The sequence below is a fragment of the Triticum urartu genome, chromosome 5 (assembly GCF_003073215.2).
Source record: "Triticum urartu cultivar G1812 chromosome 5, Tu2.1, whole genome shotgun sequence".
Taxonomy (NCBI): domain Eukaryota; kingdom Viridiplantae; phylum Streptophyta; class Magnoliopsida; order Poales; family Poaceae; genus Triticum; species Triticum urartu.
In genome coordinates this window covers 36,488,658-36,497,997 of record NC_053026.1, presented here as the reverse complement: position 1 = coordinate 36,497,997, position 9,340 = coordinate 36,488,658, and the positions used below count along the sequence as shown (strand labels likewise).

General features: G+C 45.7%; 1 long non-coding RNA gene across 3 annotated transcripts; it reads right to left on the bottom strand.

Annotated features, from left to right (window-relative positions):
- Positions 1–1,180: 1,180 nt before the first annotated feature.
- On the bottom strand, positions 1,181–7,416 carry LOC125507733. 3 transcript variants are annotated; one of them, XR_007282959.1, is made up of 3 exons: positions 5,932–7,416; positions 5,634–5,847; positions 1,181–1,642 (listed from the first exon to the last, which is right to left on the bottom strand). It is a non-coding gene; the product is annotated as an uncharacterized LOC125507733 (long non-coding RNA). The 3 variants fall into 3 exon arrangements; XR_007282958.1 differs by having other exon boundaries at positions 5,938–7,416; XR_007282957.1 differs by having other exon boundaries at positions 5,634–7,416.
- Positions 7,417–9,340: the final 1,924 nt, after the last annotated feature.

Sequence of the window (9,340 nt, the reverse complement as noted above, 5' to 3'; positions counted from 1 at the left end):
CCGCCGACACAGGATACGTCTCCGCCAGGATCTTGGGCACGGCGGACATGGTCATCTTCGCGGGGGGAGACCTCCTCTGCTTCCCCGGCCTCCTCCTCGGAGATGCAGAGGATCATGTCCATGGATCAGTTCGTTCATGAGGTAGTACTGATGAAGTGATGGAATGAGAAAGTAGAGTATGCATTAATTATGCTATGACCATTGATGGAGTGCGCTATGTCTGAATGTACTAGTGTTAATTGGATGGATCGATCGTGTAGTATTTGTGTAATGTGGGCTAGTATATAATTAGCCTGAATTGTAGCCGTCTTGGGTGTATATATTGGACCTTTTCATTTCCCTGCAGTGCAGTATGATTATCAGGCTTTACATGTTCCGGCTTCGGTATAATTCATGTTGGTGAAACTGTTACTGCCCAAGTAGAGTAGCTAGCGCACCGGAGCCACCAAAACTCCTTCAGGAAGAAGCACAAAAAGGCATCCGACCAGGCACGCCGGTCATCATCTTGCAAACTCTCGATCAGTGCGTGCTTCTCTTATTTTCTCTCCATCCAAATGTTGGAACTAGCTAGCTAGTCTAGTGTGTGCTCTGTTTTCTCGCTGAAATAAATCTTTCTTCTTGTTCCTTTTGCACACAGAAAATTGAACACACCATGGACGGCAAGAAGACGCCTGCGCCGCTTCCTCCGACCGTGGCCAAGAGGAAGTATTAACTGGATAGTAGAAAGCACATTAGGCATCCATGGTCCAGACGATGATGCACGCACGGTCTCGTTGCTGCATTTTTGTTTTCTCTTCCTGAATTTTCAATGCTGGCTAGACGAGAGTACTACTGTGTGCTGTGTGGGTTGACGGGTGCGAATCCCTCTTCTTGAACATGTCTGCTTTAATTTGTTGTCTGAAATTCAGGGCTAGTCCGGTGTGTGTGGTTTTCGTCGGTTTCCCTTAATTAACTGATGCCATGTATGGTTTTTGGGTCCAGTTTCCTTTATTAACCGGACCAACTCTCTTCTTCTTAATGCAATGCGGGAGCTCTCCGTCCTCTGACAAGATTCTGTCAAAAAAAATTCAGGGCTAAAATACATACTACGCATGTTTGGAACAAGATATGCCTGTGATTCACAAGTTAATAATGGCCCCGGAACTGGCAGTATATAGCAGAATTAACAGACATGATGATATTTTTCTTTTGAACCGGGCGCAACCCCTTTCCATTACTTTCATAACGGAAATACAACAGTTCAACAACTACCCAGGAAACCAAAGAAAGGGGAACGCGAGTTCAAGCATTCCTGGGAAACCCACGATGAACACCCGTCATCGGGCAGTTCACCGCGGGGAAAACCCAGTGACACCAACATAACTACCACACACATATATAAATCAACAGGCTGATCAAAGTTTATGCTCACGCAGGAGCAGAAAACCACACACACCACCAGACATCAGGAGCCCAAAAAGGTAGTCCGAAGCAGATGAACCGCGATCAGGAGAAAACAGGATGTCTCGGAGCTAACTTCTGCCATCCACACCTTCAGTTGTCCCCCCTGGCGCCGCGCAGATACGCATCATGTTCGAGGCATTGATCCTCGGCATCTTAGCTCCATGCTCCATTGCTTCACGATCTTCGCCCCTCATCAGACCTGCCCAACATGTGATATAACCACAAGCAACATAAATCACGTTAAAAGGGGATCCCAACTTCTTGAATTCAAACGTGGTTCTGTTGCGGCAATTCCACATAGCCCAGCAAAGGGCAGCTAAGCCAAAAGTATAGAACTTCTCTCCCTCTGGAAGGAAGCTATAGCACCAGGAAAAATATTGTCAAATGTTATTCGGACAGCGATCCGTGCCCAACACGCATCCAACAGTCCTCCACATGACCCTAGCAACCGGGCATGTGAAGAATAGATGTTGGGATGTCTCCCTGTTATCACAAAAGGAACAGGAGGGATTCCCCAACCAATTTCGCCTCCTCATCACATCCCTGGTCAGAATAGAATCTTGAAAAAGTTGCCACAAGAAAATTTGAATCTTAAGCGGGATTTTGGCTTGCCAAATCCATTTGTAGTTACACCCAGCCAAGTTTCGTTCCAGGTATTCGTATATGGACTTGGTAGAGAACTTGTTTTTTCTCTCCAAGGACCACACAATTTGGTCAGGTTCGTCAGATATCGGCCATAAGGATACCACATTACTCATATTCCTCCACTGCTCCAGCAAGGGAGGGTGGAGGCGCCTTCAAAAAAAGTTGTCATATACACCATTTTTAAACTTAGCAACCATGATCCCTTGGTCGTTACAAATGCTGTAAAGCTCAGGAAATTTGACATGCAAGGGAGTTTCACCGTCGATACAGTCATCCCACACTCTTGCCAAGTTACCAGATTTAAGAACTACTTTTCTACCCGCCAGATAGTGTTCTTTGACTTTCATGATAGCCTTCCAAATAGGAGAGTCTTCAAATTTAGTCTTGACCGAGACCACCGTATCTTTTTTGAGGTATTTAGCTCGAATAACGTCTTGCCACAGCCCTTGATGTGTTTCCAGTTTCCACCACCACTTAGTAAGGAGGCTAATGTTTTGTTTATGCAAGTGTTTCACCCCCAGGCCTCCTTTATCCTTGGAGCGGCAAATTCTAGACCATTTAACCAAGTGATATCGCTTCCTACCCTCATGTTCTTGCCAGAAGAAGCACTTACGGTGCTTATCAAGTTTCCCAATCACCTTTTTCGAGAGCAGAAACATAGACATATAATAAAATACTATACTGGTTAAAGATGCATTAAGGAGAATCAAACGACCCCCCGAGGAAGCTGCATTCCCTATCCAGGTTTCACAACATTTGAGAAATCTCTCATCCAAGAAATCACAGTCTAGACTACGCAACGTGGAGTAGCTGACTCGTACACCCAGGTACTTCATGGGGAAATGCCCAATGCTGCAGTTAAACAGCTCGGAGTAAAAGGCAATAGTCTCATCATCTCCTCCAACACACAGTATCTCACTTTTCATGAAGTTAATCTTCAAGCCTGACATAAGCTCGAACATGTACAGAAGAAGCTTAAGTTTTATAGCTGCATCTTTGTCATGCTCGAAGCATATGACTGTGTCATCCGCATATTGTAATATGGCCACCCCACCCTCTATCAGGTCTGGAGCGAGCCCAGTAAGTAGCTTTTCTTTCTGAGCATTGAGGATCATTTTCGAAAGGGTTTCTACAGTAATATTAAACAAGAAAGGGGAGTGGGGATCGCCTTGACGGACCCCTTTGTGGCTTTGGAAGTAAGGCCCATTCTCATTATTGAGTTTAATACTCAGGGTGCCATTTCTAAGGATCTTATCCACCCATCCACACCAAGTAGGATCAAAGCCCCGATTGCGATGACATTCGATAAGGAAGTCCCAATTTATCTTGTCATACGCCTTTTCAAAGTCCAATTTCAACACCACACCAACTTTCTTCTTATGGTGTGTGTGATGCAGCACTTCATGCAACGTTAGGATCCAATCCATTATGTTCCTATGTTTGATAAAGGCATTTTGGTGTTTACTAATCAGCTTGTCAGCAAATATGGCCACCCTATTGTCCAAAACCTTAGTAATGAGTTTATAGGGGCATCTAAGCAGGCAAATAGGGCGATATTGCTGGATTTTTTTGGCCCCATTCAGCTTGGGGATCAATGTGATAACGCCATAATTAAAACGGGCTACATCCAGGGTATTGTTATGAAAGGCTTCAAACAACGGCATTATATCTTTACGAAATCCCAGCAGTGTTTATAAAACTCCGCCGGGATATTATCAGGTCCAGGGGCCCTATTGCTTTTCATACCAAACAAGGCCTTCTTTACTTCTTCTCCTGTGAACACACTTGTTAGGATAAGATTATCTTCTTCAGTAAGCCTTTCATCATTAGACCAGGTTTCTGGGGAGAGGTGGAACAGATTTCCACTGGCCGGGCCAAACAGTTCTTTATAATAGGATGTGGCATGTGTCAAGAGCTCCTTTGTGCCTTCTATAACCACATCCCCATTAGTGAGTAAATGAATGGTGTTTTTCCTCTTTTTTCCATTGGCTATACGATGAAAATAGGCTGTGTTGTGATCCTCTTTAAGCAGCCATCGCTTATTCGAGTGCTGAAGCCAAAACAGCTCTTCTTCAGCAAACATCTCATTAAGCTCTGCGCACAAGATGGTCCTTTTCTCATAAGTTTCAGAATCCAGGGGGCCACATTCCTCCATTTTTTCTATCTCTTCCAGTTCTTTTTAACCCATTTCTTTCTCTTTTTGGCATGGCCGAAGAGGTGGGAGCCCCAGCCTTTAAAGTATTTTTTGATACGCTTCAGCTTTATATTTAGACTATCAATGGGGTCCTCAGATTGCATAGGTTGCTCCCATATTATCTTAGCTTTTTTTATAAAAATCCTCCTTCTTAAGCCAACTGAGCTCAAATCTGAACTCATGTTGGCGCATGGGACTCCTATACAGGGGGTTAGTCATCAACAACAGCGGGTTATGATCAGAAATATCTCTCACTAGCTTACGTACTGCAACCTGCAGTGGGAATAAACTTTCCCAATCAAAGCTCATGAGTACTCTGTCGAGTTTCTCGAGCGTGGGATGTCTTTGTTTATTGGACCACGTGAATCTGCCTCCTCCCATGTGGATCTCTCTAAGGTTTAGCATCTGGATGATAGTGTTAAATCTGTCCATATGATGAGACCTATGGAGAGACTTGTTTTTATCACTACCATCCCTTAAGATATTAAAGTCACTGCCAATAATATAGGGGTTTTTTATGTTGCCACACACCGAGGCAAGCTCATCTAGGAACTCGTCTCTCTTATCTTCTTGGGCTGCCCCATAAACCACCACAAGGGTCCAGATACACTTGAGCTTAGTGTCAGAGACCGTGGCCTGTAGCATATATTTCCCTGCCTCCCAAGATATAATTTCCAAGGTTTCTTTTTTGATCCCACATAGGATCCCACCAGATTTACCAGTGGAAGGAATCCAGTTCCAGCTAAATCTTTCAAAGGGGTCAACTTTCCTAAGATATTTAGGAGTAAAGCTATCTTTCTTCGTTTCTAGGATGCCCATAAAGTCGAGGGAGTGGTCTTTAATGATATCAGAGAAGCAGGTAGTCCTCCCTCTTTTTCCTGCCCCTCCAAAATTCCAAAATAGGACGTTCATTTTTCCTTTTTCTCCCTTTTTTGCTGAAAGCACTATTAGGAGGCTGAGTAGAGCTTCCAGCATCATTCTGCAAGGTTATCCTATTTTTTTGACTTCTGGTGACCGGTCTAGCTATAATCACATTAGGTTTTCTCTCCCTCTTCTTCCTAGACTGCACCACCGTAAATTTTTCCTCATCCACCTCATTCTCCTCTTCCCATCTCATATTTAGAGGTGTCTGATCCCCTTTTCCGTTAGTAAGAATCATTTTATTACTAACAGCATCATGTATATCAACATTGTCCACATTTTTTTTCCATATTTCTACAATTCTCAAGCTCTCGAAGGATATCCACACTAGTAAAATCAGTGTCAGGTATATTAATACCCATTTTAACAGCTCTGAGAATAAGTTCAGGATCAGACAAAGCATCAAAAGAGTTAAGGTTGTGTGATATACCTTCCAGGTCTCGTTTTTTAGCTACTGCTATAGCTCTTTCATCCACCCTCTCCATCTTGTTCTGGGCGTTGCGCAGGCTAAAGCGAAGATTTTCTTCAGTTACCAGCGGAGGAGAAGCCGGCACTTCGTTCTCCATTTCACCCTCGGGCAATTCAACTCTGTACTCATTAGTGATTATCGCACCATCACAGCAAGCAGTAACACCACCCACCTACTGAGATTTTTTGACAATATCAGAGTAAGTTTTTTTAGGAAGGTTCTTACTACTATCTGTAGGAATCTTATCAGGAGGTCTTACTTTTACCTGAGCCATCTCAAAGGCCATGGTGTCAATGAGGAGAGTGTTGTGCAGCGAATCATCTGAATCAGTACTCTCTTGAGACTCCCGGATTGGGTCTGATTTATCTCCATGGGGAATTTAGGGAGATTTCCCTCCAAGCCCATGTGATATGTCAGCTTTCTGAGCTCCAGGAGCCATAGAGGGAACATTTCTTCTTTCAGTACTGTTCGTATCAGGATTAGTAGGGGCTTGCACCTTCTCTTTCTCCCTTTTTGGGTCTCTCACCAGGATCTGGTCCACCTCATAGTAAAATTTATAGAAATGATCTCCCAGTACAGCTTTCGCTACAACAGGGATCTCATCAACATTTCTGCACCCTATCCTAACCCGGGCAGAGGCAGGGCGATGTAGGGTAGCTGCGTCGATTTCCAGAGGGACCCCGGCCAGAGAGGCTACAAATGCTAGATTTCTTTCACTTCTTTTATCTAGAGGAACATTGCTCACTTTAATCCATGCCATTTCCATCATCCCCTTAGCCCCAATTGTAGAGGACCAGCGTGTAGCATGGATCACAGCCCCACTGGTTTTTAAGGTGACTTTTCCAACATAGCAAATCTGTGCAACTGCACGAGGATTAGGGAAACGAACAACAAACACCCCGGTCCTATTGCATGAGCAGAGCATCTCCATCCAGTAGCAAGATAAGCATTTAAATCTAGTTCCATTTGACGAGTGGAGGTTTCCCCTTCCATTATAGTGACAACAATGTTATTGGCCCTCTCCTTAATCTGATTAGCAGTACAAGGATCATGAATGTAGTAAAACCCCTTCCCCTTAGATTGAAATGCGCACATAGATGCCATACACTCCCAAGGAAGAAATTCCACACACACAGATGTCAGATGGCCTAGCTTACTACATCTCTCACAATAAGCCTAAGGGCATCGAGTAGGTGGATGCTCATGAGATTTGCAAATAGGACAGGCATCAAGTTTCTTAGGAGGAGGTATCTGGGTAGGGTTTCTTCTTCCCTGAACCTGACGAGGAGAAGACGCAGCCTGGCGTCCAGCAGTGGTGTCACCTGAGCCCGACGAGGCCTGGGTCTTCTGCACCCAGATCCCACCCTCCTGGGACTCATGGCGACCAGCACCCGCCGCCTCATCTCAGCGCGAGGTGTCTCCTGACCCCGGCTGGATTATGGCGGAGGCGTTCTTGGAGTGGTTGCCTCCATCTTCGCGCCGCCATGAGAACTTGCTGTGGTCTCCTCCGCGGGCGCTGCCCCGGCCGCCATGGCGCCCTCCTCCGCGATCCGAGCGGCCACCGCCGCCACCTCCGCGTCCCTCTCCCTGGAATCCGCGTCCCGCATCGTTCGCCATGGGCGGGGTAGCTGCGACCGCCGCGAACGAGCGAGGGTCGCCCCCAACCTTGCCCTCCCACCACTCAAATGTCTCTGGATTTCTGGATCTAGGGTTCTTCGCCGCCGCCCAGAAGTGGGAGAAGGAGACCTCTAGGTCAAGGATCGGGTGGGGAGGGGATTTTATACCAGTGCTGTCGCCCGCGGGGGTGGGGTGGATTGCCCCCACGTGTCGCGCATCCGCCATTGACGGGTGGTTGGTGGGGTTTGGGTGCGCCCCGTTTCGGCTCGGTCCGGTTGTGCGCAGGTCCGCTCGTCTCCCGTGTACCGCAGCATCACGTCCCGTACCGTCCAGCACCCTCTCCGGCGCGGTGGTCGTCGGCGGGATCCGATCCCGCACCTTGGCGAAGTGACAGGGGAAGGAAATCACGTCACCGATATCGACCCCTTCCCCCTCACGGAGGAAGCGCGCATCAATCGTGACACCGCGCGTGTCCACGAGGACAAGGCGGAGCGCATCGTGTCGCTGAACCAGCACGCCATCGTTGAAGGAGATCGTGCGCGCTAGGAGGTCGACGGCGTACGAGACTCGCCAACGTGTGTCGGGCTCGCCGCCATTCCCTCCGCTCGCGCTCGCCATCGCCAACGTGTGTAGTCGCTGCCACTTGCTACACATGATTACGATGTTCACAAGCCCTGTTTTTATACATATTACAGACATGATGATATAATACAAGCAAAATGCAAATCAGAGCTTGTGTAATTAACATTGCATATAATCTCAAACATAGCAGGAATCTACAGCATAATATTTCCAAGGAACCTACAGCCTATTGCTTAATCAGACACAACTCCAGGAAACAATCTACTACTCTAAGTTGACGAGTCCAAACGGAAAGGGTGACCAGAACAAACAAACTGAAGTAGACAAAGATCCTATATGACATTCAGTTTAGGGAATACCAAAGACTTTCAGTTAGGAATTTAGCATGATCCTATATGACATTCGCGCTGCATAGTCCATGGTGCAGATGGTAAGGATGACCAGAAGAAACAAACTGAAGTAGACAAAGATCCTGCAGATCAAACCATCACAAGATCGCCTGCAAACTCAACTTAGTAGTACAGTAAATCTTAACAGAATAAGAATGAAACTACCACAGCAGTGAGTTTGGGGCATCCGATCCTGTGCCTGATCATCAAACCGGGCAACATTCCTTGTATGCATGCATGCATAGGATGATTCAAAGTAAAATTTGGAAGTGAACTAAGCCATCTAAACAGTAACTGATGCATGCAGCAACAAAATTAGCACAAGAAACACAAATTCAGCAAACAGTCGGAACAAAGCAATGAGAAGATGAATTAAATTCGCACCAATCTACATCTTACAAAAGTGAACGGAGGGAGTACATCTTAAGAGAAAGAACAAGCACAAAATGGTCACTGCAACGAGTTTGGGGCAACCGTGCCTATGCCTGATCAAACACACATGCGGTTCAAACTTCGAAAATAATCTTACAAACAGTCCCATGCATGCACGGCGACGGCAAGATTCAGAGCAGAAGTTGGAAATAAGAAGAGCCATCTTAAACACTAGCGGATGCATGCAGGAACGAAATTAGCACAACCAAGACAAGTAGTAAATGTAAGCAGGAATCTCTGAAGTACATGAATGTAATCTGAACTATTTTCCTCTGCACTTTCATTCCTAGTTTCAAAGAAGACATGTAGGCGGAGAGATTGCAGGCGAAATATCATGTAAGTTGTAAGTTAAAACTAGGAAACTAGTTGCATTTGCATTTTTCAACTAGGAAACTACCTAGTAGGCTGAAACTTTTTAACCCAGCAACCAACTCCGGAAAACTACTTAATCAGACACAACTCTAGGAAACAAACTACCAAGTAACATGACAGAAACTAGCAGGAACCAATGAACTGATGAAATACTAAAACTTAGCCGAGCAATCAATATTCCTGACATACACTGGAATTTAAGTGAGGTAAAGCTCATGAATCAAAACAAGCATATGAAGTTGATCAATCATGTTCACAACGGTGACGATAACAAAC